The sequence below is a fragment of the Protopterus annectens genome, chromosome 1.part2, assembly GCF_019279795.1.
Source record: "Protopterus annectens isolate FY-2018-M chromosome 1.part2, PAN1.0, whole genome shotgun sequence".
NCBI classification, from domain to species: domain Eukaryota; kingdom Metazoa; phylum Chordata; order Ceratodontiformes; family Protopteridae; genus Protopterus; species Protopterus annectens.
Genome location: NC_056727.1, coordinates 325753236 through 325771927, shown reverse-complemented (window position 1 = coordinate 325771927; position 18692 = coordinate 325753236).

Here is an 18692-nt window from a genome sequence, read left to right as displayed (position 1 = left end):
GATGATAAATTAGTGGAATTACATATGGTAATCAAAATGTAATCCTTAGTTTGGTATTACATTTTTATATTGCACAAGTTACATCTCATATGGACAAGGGCAAATCTAAACTCACCACATATCCAGACCTCTTAAAGGCATTCTACATCATTGCACACTATGGTACTGTAGGTAAACTCTCCAAACTATATGTCAATCCCTGTGTAACTCATTGGATAGCAAACTGAGTCACAGATAGAACCCAGGTAACAAAGGTGGGTGGCTATACCTCTTTCAAAACATCTGTCACTACTAGTGAACCCTCAGTTTCAGTCCTTGGGCCATTCATGTTTGGCATTTTATTCTCAGAGGTCAACGTTAATGTTAAGGGCTTGTGGCTGACCAGGTTTGCAGCTGAGTTTAAACTTGGTACCATGATAATCTCCTCAGAAAAAAATCATGGTCCTCCAAGATGCCCTGTCCCAAACAAATAGATGGTGTCAAAACCATGGACTAAAACTAAATACCAAGAAATGTATAATTGCATTCTTTGACAAGCTTGACTAGCCTTGTAACTTTCACATTGACAACACCCCCCCAAAATTGATACTGTAGTAAGGAATCTAGGAACCTATGTTGATAATGAACTGTCCTTTGATTACCATTTCATTGTACAGCTTATATTTAAATGTGTAGCATCCAGGTCCAAGGTTGTGATCATTTCACTGTACTCAGCACTCATTAGGATGAACATTGAGCATAATGACACATTTAGTATGTACTTGTCCAAACACTGGAATGATCACAAAGCTTCATCACTAAGAAAATCAAGGGCCCAAATCATATAAATTATTTAGACAATATCAAAGCCTTGTCCCTCATCTAGGTATCATACATGATTGTGAGTCGAGCTCTGCTTCATGCATATATCCTCAACAGACCCTATCTTGTTAGACCTATTACACATTTGTAAGTCCAGTGGTGGCATAAACACCCACTCAAGGGATCTCAGTCTCTTGTGCAACATAAATAGAACGTGCTGGTCGGACAGGTATGTGTCACAAAGAATTCCATTTCTATGAAACTGTTTTCTACATACACATAAAGCACAGTACCAGTTTGGACAAATGGATGTGTAACCATGAATTCACCCCTAGTTTAGCAGCCTTGTCCCTCCTAAATAGGGACAACTTGTAAATGTCCCAGCATATCATTGTTCTGCCCATTTCTGTGTTATTTGTACACAAAATATAAGGGCTAAAACTACCATGGGAATGTAAGGCTGGGCATCTTAAAAACCTCGTTGATCAACATACTATTAAGTATCTATTTACACATGAGCCTATATGTAGAAATAGTTCTATGAATGGTAAATGGAATGTGTGTATGGGGGACATGAGAGGAACAAAGGAGATTTCAGAAAGAAAAAGTAGAGACCATTGCTGATATTTTATGTGTTTTTAGTTAAAAAAAGCAACGACAATAGGGGTATTAGAACTATGTAAAGAGACAGATGTGGAAAAAATATTAAAGTTAGCTGAATAAATACTTATGGGAGTATGTACCATTAAGTAATTGAACTATAGGACCCATAATGCTGAGTGGCATAATTACAAAAAATAAACGTAAAACAACAAACAGTAGAGTAGATATAAAAAGTCACTATCAGACATGAGAAATAATATTTGTGTTCTTCCACATGGGGGGCTGTACTTCTTTCCCTCCCGCTACTTACATACACTGATTCTGAGCTGCTGCACCTCAGAGTAAGGGAAATACTGTAAAAAACATTAACTCAGGCTGGCTACACATGTACTCCTTTTTACACAATTAGCACTCCCTAACTTGTGATAGAAACAGTTTATGTCAGCAGTCATGCCAGCAAACAGACAACATCAACGTTTCTAATCAGCGACTCTGCAAAACAGGGAAAGCCAGCATGTCAAAAAGCAGATATGAACGCTCAAAGTAGCACCTTAGAGCATATAAAGATCTAAGACTGAAGAACTTAATTGCAAACAGGGTCCACTGGTTCTTCATTACTGTAGTGGCAGATGACACAGTTCTTTGAAGGCAGCATCAAAGGTTTGGGCCCACCTACACAGAAACAATGTTTTTATTTTACTTTTCATTGTGTAGACTCATTCCATAAAACGATCATTATTTTCTGTGCTTGTGGGTATATTTTCTGACTAATGCCTACCTTTATTTATTTATTTATTTACTTACTGTTATCCATCACGTTTGTTATTTCATTTTTTTTTAATTATTTGCTTCCACAGTCTTCATGCCACTACCATCATTTCTTTATGTACTTATTTACTTCCTCACACCTTCTTTTGAGTGTTCCGGCAGTCACTATTTTGCATTGCCATCACTGACATGCCTATTGATGCTAAGTGCTTTGATCACAAGTCAGGAAGCCCACAGTTTGCCTCACTGTTCAAAGGGCTGCAGTTACATGAGTTTCACCTTCAAACGGTTATCCACAGATAAACAGGTGACTGAGAGTATAAAATCTTAAAGGACAGCAAAGAGAATGATGGCCATAAAATATGGATTTATTGGTAAAAGGTAAGTTGAAAAGGGGAGATAGCAATAGGAAATAATTATAAAAAACACAGACTAGATGCAAATAGGACAGACAGATGTTTCACTGCTAGTCTTTATTTATATTGCAAGTATTTTTCCTATAAGCATGGATATTTAAACAACATTTTTAGAGGAGTTTTTCTGGGTTAATTTGACAAATAAAATGAAAACATTGAAGTACTGTATCTAATGGCAGACTACAACAGAATGAGGATGATTAAGCCAGTAAGTTTTATTTTAATTTTCCTTTGTTTCTGTGAAAGTCATTGCCTAACAAAGTTGCCACATACAAACATTTATCCATCCATTCACAACTCTTTTTTCTCATTTTTGCATGTGGGTTTGGGGTGTCAGCAAAACAGTGACAATCATCTAAAGCCAAGGTTCACACCAAATATACTGCTGTGTATATGTGACTGTCCTTTACATAGGACACACATATCACTGACACATTTTTTACTTTCTGGCATATCTCATGCACACAAAACACAGCATGCATGTAATACATGAGGACTGAACAAGCAGTATCCTATACATTTTCTCAATGTTAAACTATACTGAATTTAATCACTCCAGTGGCATAGAAGGATAAAGCACTGACTATGGCCCAGTCAACCCAGGTACAATTAGTGACTTGGGTGACTGATGAAGCAGCAAGGAGGGATGGGTGTGTACATCTGGGAGGGGGAGGGTTGCGTGGGAATTCCCATCAGTGATCATCACAGAGGTGAGGCAAAATGCTGCACATCTCCATTGCATGTCTGCCCCTTGGGTATAACCATGTGATCTTTATTGGGTGAAGGGAAACAGGTAGGTTAAATAAAAGTGAAAACTCCCTGATGGAAGGTGAGAGTGAGACCCCCAGTGATGCCCTTATATTCCTCGACAGGCCCAAGCTTAATCAGGGTAGAATGGGAGAGTTCAAGGAAAAGCTATCAGACCCAAGAATGTATGGTGGCACAGGGGTAGGAGGAAATAGGATGATGCAGGGGAGTACAAAACAATAACTCCAAGCATGTTTAACTATACTGAATATACAAATATACTCTTGATTGCTTTATAAAACACAATCCATTTCACCAAGACCGATATAGTCAGTATAACGGATAACAAATATGAGGTGGTATTTGAAAACAATTAGTGCACTGCACTAGACAAAGAGTGCAATATGCAGAGTGGAGGCAATTCAGAAATGCATTTTGCATAATTGTACTACCACAAAAATAACTGCAGTCAGCATCATTTGCAAATGAGCATATAATGGTATATAAATTAAAGATATTATGGAAAAGAGATCAATTGCACAAGCAAATGAGGGAAGAAAGCACAGCGGAGTGATTCAGGAAATATATAAAACAACACATCTATGCATCATGAATTTCTGGTGAACAGATACACTGACCACTCTAAGATACTAGGATTAACATTTGTATTGGCTGTATCATATGTGGGTTCTTTTTTGGATGACCTACTACCACTTTAATGACAAGAATATATCTAATTACTATCATGTGGACAGTGACAACTTAAGGGAGCTTGAAAACATGTGCTGTCTTCACATGGAATTGCATGGGATACATGGGAATTCCTACCTCTATAGTTGGTAAGGTCTGTGTAGCATGACTTTCTAGCACCCATCAGAGGCACAGTAGGAGTTTCAAAGGCAACTGTTTCATGAATCCTACACATGTTACTTGATGTCATGTTGCACCATGTAGAGAAGCAAATATAGTTCTGAGATTTCAGATAAATGAAACACGTCTATGTAGAAGTTTCATAAAATACACCATTCCATGCATCAAGGCATTGCATTGTCCACATTACACCTAGAATGTCAGCCAGAAGTGTTTTCTCTTCAGCATCTGCCCAGTAGTGTCCAATGCACAGGGTATAATAAACAAGGTGTGCACCAGACAGGATGTTTGCCACAGTTTCCACATATGGGACATATGTAACCTATTTCAGTGCTTTGAGGGTGACATCTCACTGGAACATCTAACTGGTAAGTAAGCACTTTCCACCTGACTTCAAAAATATGTCAAGATGTGTGTAGACAAGAATCGACTCATAAAGTTGTTTAGTGTTGTAAGTTGTAGGTGATGCCAAATATGGCCTGGGGTTGCACCCTCAGGCCATGTTGAAAATGTCAAACAGCACCACACCAGTGGAGACTTGCAGTATGATTGATCATGTTTCTGAAGTGCTGAAGGCCCACTTCTGTTGACTAGATACTTTTGGCAGTGTACTGTAGTATGACCTGGAGACCTGAAGCAAGGTATTTGTAGTCTATGCTACACTGCAAAACATAGTTCTATGCAAACAGCTACAGTATGCAGTCACCATCAGAGTCCCAGACAGACTTGGAACCAGCAGTGGATGAGATACACGGTGAGGTGTCATTGGAAGAACCAGATGCAGAGCAACCCCATGGAAAGCTCAGGTGGATACAGTGCACAGCAGTGCTGGCAAAGAAGTGACACCATATATAACATACAGTAAAACTGAAGCAGGGAGTATTAAGCTGAGTCTATGTTGTACAGTGCACTGACTGGTCATGCTGTACATAAGACATTACCTAGCCCGGATCCCCTTCAGAAGCTCAAAGTTTCAAAACTTCAAACTTCAAATGGCCAAGGCCATAAGATCAAAGTTTTGAAACTTTGAACATTTTGAATGGAATTCATCATACAGCATAGAATGGAATATTTACCATTTTCATCACTGTAGTGAGATCTTGGAGTTGGTATATTTTTTGAGAGGGGGTGTGAGGGTTGCAGTGAGGTTTACCCCCTGCAAAAACATTAAAAAATATAATTTCTTTCTTTCTTTCTTTCTTTCTTTATTTCTTTCATTCAATTTTGTTTTCAAAGTTTCAAAACGTTGATCTTCTGGTCTCAGCCATTTGAAGTTCAAAGTTTTGAAACTCCAAGTTTTAGAAGTTGATCCCCTAACCCATACAGCACAAAGGGATGGTTAGGCCACAGTTGTCATCATCAACTGCAGTTGTGGGGAGAAACTCAGTGACAGGGATCAGCAATGGCTATATAGCTATACAGGAGGAATGGAGGAAGGAGTAGGGGAGGTGGTTGTGTTATTCAGGGATACAGTTGGAAGTTTATGGGAAGCTGGGCATAGGCATTGGGTGTAGCTTCCAGCTGGGATGGCAACAAATAGCCATGTTTTTATGTAAGTACTAGTCTAGCTGCCTTTGTGGGCCATTTCAAGTGTATCAAAATTCCCTTAATAGTGAAAATCAAGGCCTGTACCTTGTGTCTGTGAGGTGAACACCTTCACTATTATGCCATTCCTCAATCCACAGGATGGTCTGGGTGGCTGTACATTAGTGGTGCAGGGAGATACATGTGCAGCACATGGGACTGTACTGCAGGAGCATGAACATTACATATGACATGGGTCCACAGGTGGGTAGGATGTAGCCTATGGATAGTTACAGTCTCATAGAAAGTCCTTTTCATGGAATGGTACTGCCATCACCACCCCGTGCAAGGATGGTGTAAAAGTGTATGACCTTGACTGCCTTGTCCTGGCTTTTGGTACACATGAAATATCTCATTCTTCAAAACTCTTAACATACACCACCACCAGAAAAATCCCCTAGGCATAGCCCAACACTATATTTACCCAGGACTCATGACAGATCCTACTCTGCTTCTCCACTGAAACCATTATAATAAAGTTTTAATAATAGATTTAAATGCTGGCTACTTTATTTACAAACATCTCATCCATAATACCAGAGGAGCATTGGCCAAAAATTTGCTTATTCCAAAACTGGAATGTGCTTTCCAGTAATTACTCTACACACATCCCGTAATACCCAAATGATTTAGTCCACAATTAATGTTTCCCCACCACAGCCCAATCCACTTTGCTGCTGCCAACCTTGTCCTACAAACTTCTTTATGAATACTATTTCCTCTCACTAAAATGCAAGTTGCAAATCAAAAATTCCCATGCTCTCTTCAGTGATACTAATAATGCCTTCAATCATCAAAAAAAGAAAAAAAGCATGCCGTTGTTCTTCTGCCCCTATTAAATAATAGCAATGGAAGAGAAAAGCTACAGTAAAATCACTTGTTCAAATTGAAATCACCACAAAATATTAAACAAATAGTTATAGAACATTCAGGAAAAAAATTATCTGACATCTAAAGGAAACCTATATATGCACATACAATATGGACGATGACCAGTATACCTCATTTGTCCTCTGTCCATCCTACTCTGCACCCTGCTTCTCCTTGAGCTGCATCTGCTGCATCTTCCACTTTTGTGTCATATGTATCCTCCTAATCTACATATGCAAACACAGTGGGAAACACTAGGAAAACTGCTCTTTTTCTACACCTACATTGACTGTCCTTCCTCCTTTTTCCTCATCTTCTTCACTCAACACACTTCCTTCATAGTCTTCCTCCAGCTTACTTGTTTCTTAAAATATTTATGTCTTCACTCCTTCAAAGAGTATAGACTATAGAAATCTCCTTTATGAGATAAAAAATATTGTAATCAATGTTATGTAATGATGGTGGGCTGCAGGACCAGGCAACATGGTGGCTGAAACAGATAATGACCTTAGCAGGTGTGTATACGTAATCTCAGTATGCAGGCATTAGAGGCCCTTGCATATGTCATCTCGTATGCTATATATCACACTAATTATTTTCAACATGACATCAAAGGCATCTATTTGTGCCTGGATCACTGAACTGCAAGTCCATTGACTGATACCCAATGTAGCACTAAAGTCTGGGACATGGTGGGGGTCATGGTACTAATGCTCGATGACATGCCTCTCCCTTGAGCTTTGTGTTCACTCTGCATTGACAGCACAGCCCACTGCTCTCTCGTGCATAGTCAAAGACCATGCACCATATGACAGGCTGACAGTACCATACCTAGGTTACATGTGTAGGCAAAGACCATGTACCATATGACAGGTTGACATTACCATACCTAGGTAACATGTGTAGGCAAAGACCATGCACCATATGACAGGCTGACAGTCATCATCATCATCTTCTTTCGGCTGTTCATGTTAGGGGTCACCACAGCAGATCACCTGTTTCCATTTCTTCCTGTCCTCTGCATCTTGCTCTGTCACACCAACCACCTGCATGTCCTCTCTCACCACATCCATAAACCTTATCTTAGGCCTTCCTCTTTTCCTGTTACCTGGTAGCTTCATCCTTAGCATCTTTTTCCCAATATACTAAGCATCCCTCCTCAGCACATGTCCAAACCAACGTAATCATGCCTCTCTGGCTTTGTCTCCAAACCTTCCAACCTGGGCTGACCCTCTAGTATACTTATTCCTAATCCTGTCCACCCTCGTTACACCCAGTGCAAATTTTAACATCTTTAATTCTGCCACATCCAGCTCAAACTCCTGCCTTTTTGTCAATGCCACTGTCTCCAACCCATATAACATAGCTGGTCTCATTACCCTCTTGTAGACCATCCCTTTCACTCTTACAGGTACTCATCTATCACAAATCACTACTGACACACTTCTCCACCCAGTCCATCGTGCCTGTACTCTCTTCTTCACCTCTCTTCCACACTCACCGTTACTCTGAACTATTGACCCCAAGTATTTAAACTCATCCACCTTCGCCACCTCTACTCCTTGCATCCTCACCATTCCTCTATCCTCCCTCTCATTCACACACATATATTCTGTCTTAGTCCTGCTGACCTTCATTCCTCTTCTCTCTAGAGCATATCTCCATCTCTCCAGGGTCTCCTTCTTCTGTTTCCTACTCTCACTACAGATCACAATGTCATCTGCAAACATCATAGTCCACAGGGACTCCTGTCTGATCTCTTCTGTCAACCTGTCCATCACCATTGCAAATAAGAAAGGGCTCAGAGCTGATCCTTGATGTAACCCCACCTCCACCTTAAACCCATCCGTCACTCCCACCACAGACCTCACCACTGTCACACTACCCTCATACATATCCTGTACCACTCTTACATACTTTTCTGACACTCCTGACTTCCTCATACAATACCACAACTCCTCTCTAGGCACCCTGTCATATGCTTTCTATAAGTCTACAAAAACACAATGTAACTCCTTCCGACATTCTCTGTACTTCTCCATCAACACTCTGAGAGCAAAGATCACATCTGTAGTGCTCTTTCCTGGCATGAAACCATACTGCTGATCACTAATCATCATGTCCCTTCCTAACCTTGCTTCCAGTACTCTTTCCCATAACTTCATGCTGTGACTGATCAATTTAATCCCTCTGTAGTTACTACAGCTCTGCACATCACCCTTATTCTTAAAAATCTGTACCAAAACACTTTTTTCCCATTCCTCAGGCATCCTCTCACTTTCCAAGATTTCATTAAATAATCTGGTTTAAACTCCACTGCCATTTCACCTAAACACCTCCATGCTTCCACAGGTATGTCATCTGGGCCAACAGCCTTTCCATTCTTCATTCACTTCAGAGCTATCCTTACTTCCTCCTTGCTAATCCATTTTACTTCATGATTCACTATCCCTACATCATCCAACCTTCTCTCCCCCTCATTCTCTTCATTCATCAACCCCTCAAAGTACTCTTTCCATCTCCTCAACACACTTGCCTCGCTCATGAGTATGTTTCCCTCATTAGCCTTTATCACCTTTACCTGCTGCACATCTTTCCTAGCTCTGTCCCTCTGTCTAGCCAATTCGTACAGGTCCTTTTCTCATTCCTTAGTGTCCAACCTTTCATACAACTCTTCATATGCCTTATCCTTAGCCATTGCCACCTCTATCTTTGCCATGCACCTCATCTCCTTATACTCCTGTCTACTTTCTTCATCCCTCTGACAATCCCACTTCTTCTTTGCCAACCTCTTTCTCTGTATACTCTCCTGTATACAGAGAGAAGAAAAGGAGCCACTTTTGTGATATTAAGTATTTTCTTCTGATTTTTTAAGTTTTAGTGCTTTGCCGCCTACTTTTTGGCATTTTCTGGCTTGCTAAAGTTTATATCTGTAACAGTAACAGTACTTGGAACACATCTAGAGCCTGTTTACTGCATTTCCTGAGTTGCACTTAATTTAAAATTGTTTTTTTCTCTAAAAACTGCATTTTACCTGATTTTGGCCTAGCACTCAAGTGTGGGGTCATTTATTGCACTGTTGTGATTATTTTGCTGCTTGTGTATCTCTGCTACCTTTAAACTACAACAAAAAGAAAAAAAAAAAAAATCTTGCTTTTTTCCCACTTTCTGAAAGTTAAGAAAGTTCAGTTACAGATTTGCTGTTTTGAACTGTTTGGAAGTTTCTAGAAGGCCAGTGCTTACTTGGACTAAAGGGAAGTCTCCGTGTTCACCAGTGGGAGTGGTTAACACTGAACAGCCTGCCTGTCCCTGGAGGAGTGGCTACTACCTAGAAGCTGTAGTTTTATTGGCCATTTTGGGTCAATTCAAAACTCCTTGATCTGCCTCTCTTAAAACCTGACTGCCTCATGGTTTTGGCCTCTTTTCAGGCTTGCTAGTTGTTGCTGAAGCACCTACCAAGGGGAGAAAATGCTGAGAGAAGAAAAGGAGCTACTTTTGTTATTTTAAGTATTTTCTTCTGATTTTTTGTTAAGTTTTACTGCTTTGCCACCTACTTTTTGGCATTTTCTGGCTTGCTAAAGTTTATATCTGTAATAGTAACAGTACCTGGAACACATCTAGAGCCTGTTTACTGCATTTCCTGTGTTGCACTTAATTTAAAATCATTGTTTTCTCTAAAAACTGCATTTTACCTGATTTTGGCCTAGCACTCAAGTGTGGGATCATTTATTGCACTGTTGTGATTATTTTGCTGCTTGTGTATCACTGCTACCTTTAAACTACAACAAAAAGAAAAAAAAAACAAAATAAATCTTGCTTTTTTCACACTTTCTGAAAGTTAAGAAAGTTCAGTTACAGATTTGCTGTTCTGAACTGTTTAGAAGTTTCTAGAAGGCCAGTGCTTACTTGGGCTAAAGGGAAGTCTCTGTGTTCACCAGTGGGAGTGGTTAACACTGAACAGCCTGCCTGTCCCTGGAGGAGTGGTTACTACCTAGAAGCTGTAGTTTTATTGGCCATTTTGGGACAATTCTAAACTCCTTGATCTGCCTGTCTTAAAACCCGACTGCCTCGTGGTTTTGGCATCTTTTCAGGCTTGCTAGTTGTTGCTGAAGCACCTACCAAGGGGAGAAAAGGCTGAGAGAAGAAAAGGAGCCACTTTTGTGATTTTAAGTATTTTCTTCTGATTTTTTGTTAAGTTTTACTGCTTTGCCACCTACATTTTGGCATTTTCTGGCTTGCTAAAGTTTATATCTGTAACAGTAACAGTACTTGGAACACATCTAGAGCTTGTTTACTGTATTTCCTGTGTTGCACTTAATTTAAAATCATTGTTTTCTCTAAAAACTGCATTTTACCTGATTTTGGCCTAGCACTCAAGTGTGGGGTCATTTATTGCACTGTTGTGATTATTTTGCTGCTTGTGTATCTCTGTTAACTTTAAACTACAACAAACAGAAAAAAAAATAAACTGAAAACCTTGCTTTTTTTCCCCACTTTCTGAAAGTTAAGAAAGTTCAGTTACAGATTTGCTGCTCTGAACTGTTTGGAAGTTTCTAGAAGGCCAGTGCTTACTTGGGCTAAAGGGAAGTCTCTGTGTTCACCAGTGGGAGTGGTTAACACTGAACAGCCTGCCTGTCCCTGGAGGAGTGGCTACTACCTAGAAGCTGTAGTTTTATTGGCCATTTTGGGTCAATTCTAAACTCCTTGATCTGCCTCTCTTAAAACCCGACTGCCTTGTGGTTTTGGCATCTTTTCAGGCTTGCTAGTTGTTGCTGAAGCACCCACCAAGGGGAGAAAACGCTGAGAGAAGAAAATGAGCCACTTTTGTGATTTTAAGTATTTTATTCTGATTTTTTGTTAAGTTTTTCTTCTTTGCCGCCTACTTTTTGGCATTTTCTGGCTTGCTAAAGTTTATATCTATAACAGTAACAGTACTTGGAACACATCTAGAGCCTGTTTACTGCATTTCCTTTGTTGCACTTAATTTAAAATTGTTTTTTTTCTCTAAAAACTGCATTTTACCTGATTTTGGCCTAGCACTCAAGTGTGGGGTCATTTATTGCACTGTTGTGATTATTTTGCTGCTTGTGTATCTCTGCTACCTTTAAACTACAACAAAAAGAAAAAAAAAAAAAAAAAAATCTTGCTTTTTTCCCACTTTCTGAAAGTTAAGAAAGTTCAGTTACAGATTTGCTGTTCTGAACTGTTTGGAAGTTTCTAGAAGGCCAGTGCTTACTTGGGCTAAAGGGAAGTCTCTGTGTTCACCAGTGGGAGTGGTTAACACTGAGCAGCCTGCCTGTCCCTGGAGGAGTGGTTACTACCTAGAAGCTGTAGTTTTATTGGCCATTTTGGGTCAATTCTAAACTCATTGATCTCTCTCTTTTAAAACCCTACAACTCTCTTTTTGCGTGGTTTTGCGCACTGAGCAGCGTCGGGCAGTGCTGCCTAAACAGGGTTAAACTATTCCAGGCTCCACAAGGTCTGCTCTTCACTTTTTCCCTTAGAACTGTTCAATCTCTCAAAGTAATCACTCTATTCTCTTTCTAAAGCCCTGCACTTGCTCAGCTCTTATAAGGAAACACTAACTAAAGCACTTCACCCTCCTTGACTTCTTATAAGTATTAGGCTCCCGATTGGTCCTTCCTGATCAAGTGAAAAATTAGTTCCCTTCCCTAATCTGATCAGTAAAAAAACAGTTCCCTATACTAATCTGGTATGTCCAAGAGTCAGTTTCAAGGTTACCCTCCAATCCAGTTGGTGAATCTGGGAATTTTGAGGCAATGTTACAATTGCCTTATGTACACAGACAACCCTCTCCTCCTTCTAACAAACACTAATACATGTGAGAGATGCAGTTACACAGCCAAACTGGAGGCAGAGCTCTCTCAACCCAAGACTGGCACAGTCAGTCAGGAGGAAAAGGTAACCACCCACACCACAAATCCAGTCTCACATAGACCTATTGCATCTGCATACCCAACACATAAACACACAAAAACATACTCGGAGGCTCTAAATAAAAATCTGCATAAACAGCAAAGACCTCCTAAGCAGATATCCAAGCAACAGCCACCCCTCAACAATACCCAAGAATCACATATCTCAGAAAATCAGTGTGCCTCACAGTCACAGCCCTTAAGGCCAAACAACACACCAAATACACTTGTTATAGGGGACTCTATTGTCTGGCACACTGACGTCCTGCTCACCAGACTGAACAAGGAGAAGGTCACTGTAAGCTGCCTGTCAGGTGCCAGGATCTGCCACATAACGCAAGCACTCAGGTCACTCCAAAGCAAGTACAAGTATGACTCCGTCATTGTCCATGCTGGTGTGAATGACCTGAGACGTACCTCCATGGACGACATGAAAAGAGACATAGAGGAGCTCTATGACCATGTAGCCCAGACTGGTATGACCCTGACCTTGAGTAGCATCTTGCCCTCACCAAGAATGATGCCACAGTATAAAGACAAAATGATCAGTTTCAACAATTGGCTGAAGTATTGGTGTCATTCAAAGGGGATCCAGTGTCTGTCAGCCTGGGATGACATGCTTGACAAGCCACATTGCTTCGCTAGGGACGTCTTGCACCTGTCACCCTTAGGCTTTCGTATACTGGCCAAGGCTCTTGCCACCCCCATAGTGCCTTTTTTAGGCAAGGCTCAAAGGCCAAACCCACCTCCATAGACAACCCAAGGATAAAAAAACTAAAGGTAATGCTACTCAATGCCAGAAGTCTAAACCTCAAGATGCACACACTCGAGGCTCTCCTCAGTATGGAGAAAATCGATATCTGTGCAGTAACAGAAACCTGGTTCAAGGCTCCTGAGAGCACCCCAGCACTACCAGGTTATAACTCATACCATGTGTTTCGGCCCCAAAACTCGGACCAAAGCACAAAAGGAGGGAGAGTATCTATATTCATCAATGATACCTACACCTCCAGGTTAGTGGCACTGCACGAAGCATCGGAAACCATCCATGTGCAACTAACAGCAGGCAAAACTGCCTTTCAGTTTGTAGCATGCTACAGAACACCCTCCCTATTACAGGAACCCCACTTGGCATTCCTGAGAACACTGGAGAATATGAAGGTCTCTCCAAACACTATGTTATTGGGTGACTTCAACTACCCAAACACTGACTGGGAAAACTACTCAAGCCCAAACACCCTCGCCCAACGGTTCCTTGAATTTATAAACTCTAACGCAATGGAACAACTGATCACCACTCCCACAAGAGGGAACAACATATTGGACCTGGTCATCACCATCATGGGGACTCTATCTTCCACACCAGAGGTAAGCCCCTCATTGGTAAGATCAGACCATAAACAAATTTCCCTGGACATTGATATCCCGTCCCCAACCCCAGCCAAGGAAATCACTGTAAAGAATTTCTCAAAAGCCAACTTTGCACTTCTCAAGACTGAGGTGGAATCCTTCAAAGCCCCTGGGCCAGAGGATAATACAGCCCAATCCGCAGAATCCTTTACAAATGCATTCTATGAGCACCTGCAGGAATGCATGGATCGTGCTATCCCAAATAAAACCAAGACTTACTCCTTCAAAAATAGGAGACTGGTCTGGTGGAACCCAGCCATAAATAAGCTATACAACAGAAGGAGGAAGCTACTACATGACAGAGCAAAATCCCAAAAAGGGAAGGCATCTCTGATCAGTATTAGCAATAAACTTCGATCCCTCATAAAATCATCAAAGGCCATTTTAGAAAGAAAAATTGCCCTAGACACTAAAGATAATCACAAGGCCTTCTTTAGTTATGTCAGGAACATGGGCGGAAACTCCCAAATATGCTCTGAATTGTTGCATAATGGTACAAAATATACCGAACCTACAGACATAGCCAACATCCTGGCAGACAGATTCAGCGCAAACTTCTCCCCCCTTTCCCCCCCAAAGGAGCAAATGCCTATCCCAACTGAATGTAACCTCCCTGACATCACAGATGCACAGGTGAAAGCTGCCCTCTCCAAAGCAAAAAACACAGCATCTATGGGACCGGACGGTGTCCCAGGCTGTGTCTTACACGAGCTCCAAGAAGAACTGAACCTCACATTAAGTCACTGTTCAAACTTAGCCTTACTACAGGATATGTACCCAAAGAATGGTGTACTGCTACAGTGGTTCCACTCCACAAAGGTGGTGCCACAACGGACCCCGGAAACTATCGCCCCATAAGTCTGACTAGTCTGGTCTGTAAAGCTATGGAGTGTATTGTCATGGAACTCATAAACAAAGACATTGGGAGCCTCCAGACACTGGACCCTACCCAATTCAGCTTTGTTAAGGGAAAATCTTGCCTCTTAAACCTAGTTGATTTCTTTGAAATAGTTACCAAAGCCATAGATGAGGGCAAGGTAGTCCACACAGCCTACCTGGACCTCACAAAAGCCTTCGACACAATACCCCACTCGGGCATCATAAATAAGCTTACCAGCTTAAATATCAACCCCTATATCACAAGATGGGTAGCAAACTGGCTCAGAGATAGAACCCACATGGTCAGAATCGCAGGTGCTGTGTCTGAATCCAAACCAGTTACAAGTGGCGTCCCACAGGGCTCAGTTCTGGGACCTCTCTTGTTCGGTATATACTTCTCTGAGGTTCATGCTAACACGGGGGGATTATGGCTGACAAAGTTCGCAGATGACTGCAAACCGGGGGCCATAATCGAATATCCAGCTGACACAAGCATCCTCCAAAATGGTCTCACAGAGATGGATGCTTGGTGCCAGAGCCACGGCCTCAAGCTAAATGCTAAAAAGTGCATAGTCATCCCCTTTGGGAAAAACAAGGTGCCCACAAATTACCACATAGGTGGTAATCCATTAAGTACGGAAGAAGTAATTAGAGATTTGGGGACCGATGTAGATAGTAATCTCTCCTTTGATAATCACGTTGCCAAAGTGGTTAGACAGACCTTCTATATAGCCCACCTTATCACAAAAGGGTTCGCATCTAGATCAAGAGAGGTCATTTTGCCCTGTCTACTCATCACTCATCAGGCCCATAATTGAATACAATGCCCCTTTTGGAATGTACCTTACCCGACACCTGCAGCAACTGGAGAGACCCCAAAAGTACCTCACCAAGAGGATCATGGACTACAAACAGATGTCCTATGCAGCTCGACTAAAGAAACTCCAGCTCTACTCAGTTGCTTACTGCCTACTCAGAGGTGATCTATGCCTGATGTACAAAGCCATGTCAAACCCAGAATTAATGGACATGCTCCACCTCAAAAAATCCAAGTCCCTTAGAGCTACACGCTCCAGGGACCTAAGCCTAAGCACAAAAATAAATAGGACATGCTGGAGGGACAGATTCATTTCCCAGAGGCTCCCCTCACTCTGGAATAGAATCCCAATTCATGTTAGATATAGCCCCTCGCTCACCCTCTTCAAGCGAAATTTGGACACGTGGATGGGAAATCGCAAATTCACCCCTGGGATCTCTTCTGTGTCCCTGCTAGACAGAGGCACAGTAAACTAATCTTAAAAGGGTACCTTCTGTGACCTACTTTACAGAGGCACAGTAGGCTAATCTAATAGCGAGGCGGAAGCCAAATACACTCTGGCTAGGCTTATAAATGCCTTAGGGCAGATAGCCTAGTATCTACCTATGAACCTATGAACCTATGTACTTCCTCATTCCACCACCATGTCTCCTTGTTATCCTTCCTCTATTCAGATGTGATACCAAGCACCTTTCTAGCTGTCTCCCTTACTAGCTCTGCTGTAGTTACCCAGCTATTTGGTAACTCTTCACTGCCATCCATTGCCTGCCTTAACTCATCCCTGAACTCCACCTCACAATTACCCTTTTTCAATTTCCACCATTTGATCCTTGGTGCTGGCCTCACACTCCTCCTCTTCTTCTTGATAACCAACGTCATCCTACAAACCACTATCCTATGCTGCCTAACTACACTTTCTCCAGTCACCACTTTACAGTCTCCAATCTCCTTCAAACTGGCCCTCTTACATAAGATATAATCCAACTGTGTGCATCTTCCTCCACTCTTGTTTGTCACCCTATGCTCCTCCCTCTTGTTAAAATACTTATTCACCACAGCCATGTCCATCCTTTTCTCAAAATCCACTACCATCTGACCTTCTGTATTCCTTTGTTTAACACCATACCTACCCATCACTTCCTCATCCCCTCTGTTCCCTTCACCAACATGCCCATTGAAATCTGCTCCAATCACCACTTTCTCACCCTTGGGTACAATCATCACCACTTCATCCAATTCACTCCAAAATTGTTCTTTCTCATCCACTGCACACCCAACTTGTGGAGCATACGCACTAACAACATTCATCATTACACCATCAATTTCCAGCTTCATAAACATCACTCTATCTGACACTCTTTTCACCAGCAAAACACTCTCAACATATTGTTCCTTCAGAATAACTCCTACGCCATTTCTCCTCCCATCCACACCATGATAAAATGTGTAGGCAAAGACCATGCACCCTATGACAGGCTAACAGTACAATACCTAAGTTATCCGGCACCTTGCCCAGATACCTTTCTTGGTGTCCCTCCTCAGCTTTTCTCAAGGTTGATGACCAAAAAGCTCTTCTGCTCTGAAACTGTAGAAAGCCACTTCCTTCAACTGCAGCAAGTGCCTTGATACAATTAAAATCCCATGCTTGAAACACTTCAGTACTTCATTACTATCTGCAAATAGAGTATTGACATTCATTTCTGAATACTGATAATACACTGCCACATCACTGACATCTAACTATTGTTCACCCTAACACCTTGCACTTAGGTCTGCTGCCTCCTCTACCCTGTCCTAGTTACATCTATGCAGGCTGATATGTCTGGTTGGCCCCCCATGTACATGAGGAATGCATGGATGGTGTCCGCAACCACCACAGGTATGTTGATAGATGTGGCTTGTACTGTAGCCTTGATTGTAAGTGCTGCTAACATTGGCACTGTACTATCTGACAATGATATATGAGTAGGCTGCCCACATCATCATGAACCAGTGATGCATCGACATCAAGCATAGCCTGACCTGCTGTGCCTGACTCTTTATCAGTAGAACATGTGAAGGCAATTATAGAACACCTGTGTTAGAAGTGAGCATATGTGATGATCCCACACCTCTTTACTACAATTCTAATACATGTAAAAAATGACAAAGAAACGCTACAAAGGAACAGAGCATATACATACCTTGGAGAGCAGGAGGCTGTGATGTTCCTTCAAAAGAAATATTGTGATCTCTACCTTTCGTATGTTTATGATAGTGTTGCACCACCAAACACTGATAGTGGCACATGGGCATACCAACCCACTGTGCACCTGAGAGGCACATGTGGTGTTGCCTCTATCCAGCTCCCCCATTCAGGCCTGTTCAATCTTCCCAGATATGGATACCAAAAACTCCTCAGTATCTGTGAGGGTGGTCTGAGATGCTAGCACTCTACCTGTGACCATCTATTCCTTGGCAATGGTCTGTGATTTTCTGAGAACTTTGTAGATCATGTCTGTAACCTTACCATGAGCCTCTGTGTGAATGCAGCGATGATGAAACTAGTAAGAAAAGGAGAGTAGTACTGCTGGAAATGAGTTCATCCTCAACTCTTGGAGAGTACCTTCACATGGTGGATCCTGTTTTCACAAAATCTCTATAAGACAACATTGATATATATATAAACTGTATTTTATATTATATATATCATGGAAAGAGGTAGGTTAAAAAATAAAAAAGACAGCTGGATGCACAGGCCGCAGGATAAAAATGTGCCAATCCTAATGTATGCACTAGTGACAGGACTGGAAAAAATGGAAGTGCTTGGAGGCAGCAGCTGTAGACCCTACTAGATAAAGTAGGGCAACATGAGCTAGTTTTGATACTGGATGACTGGAATGCTCTTATCAGGGCAGACAGAAAGACATTCAAATAGAACAGGACATGAGGACTACCTGGGTCCATATAGGTGGGTAACAGGAATAGAGAAGGAAAGGGTATTCTAGACTT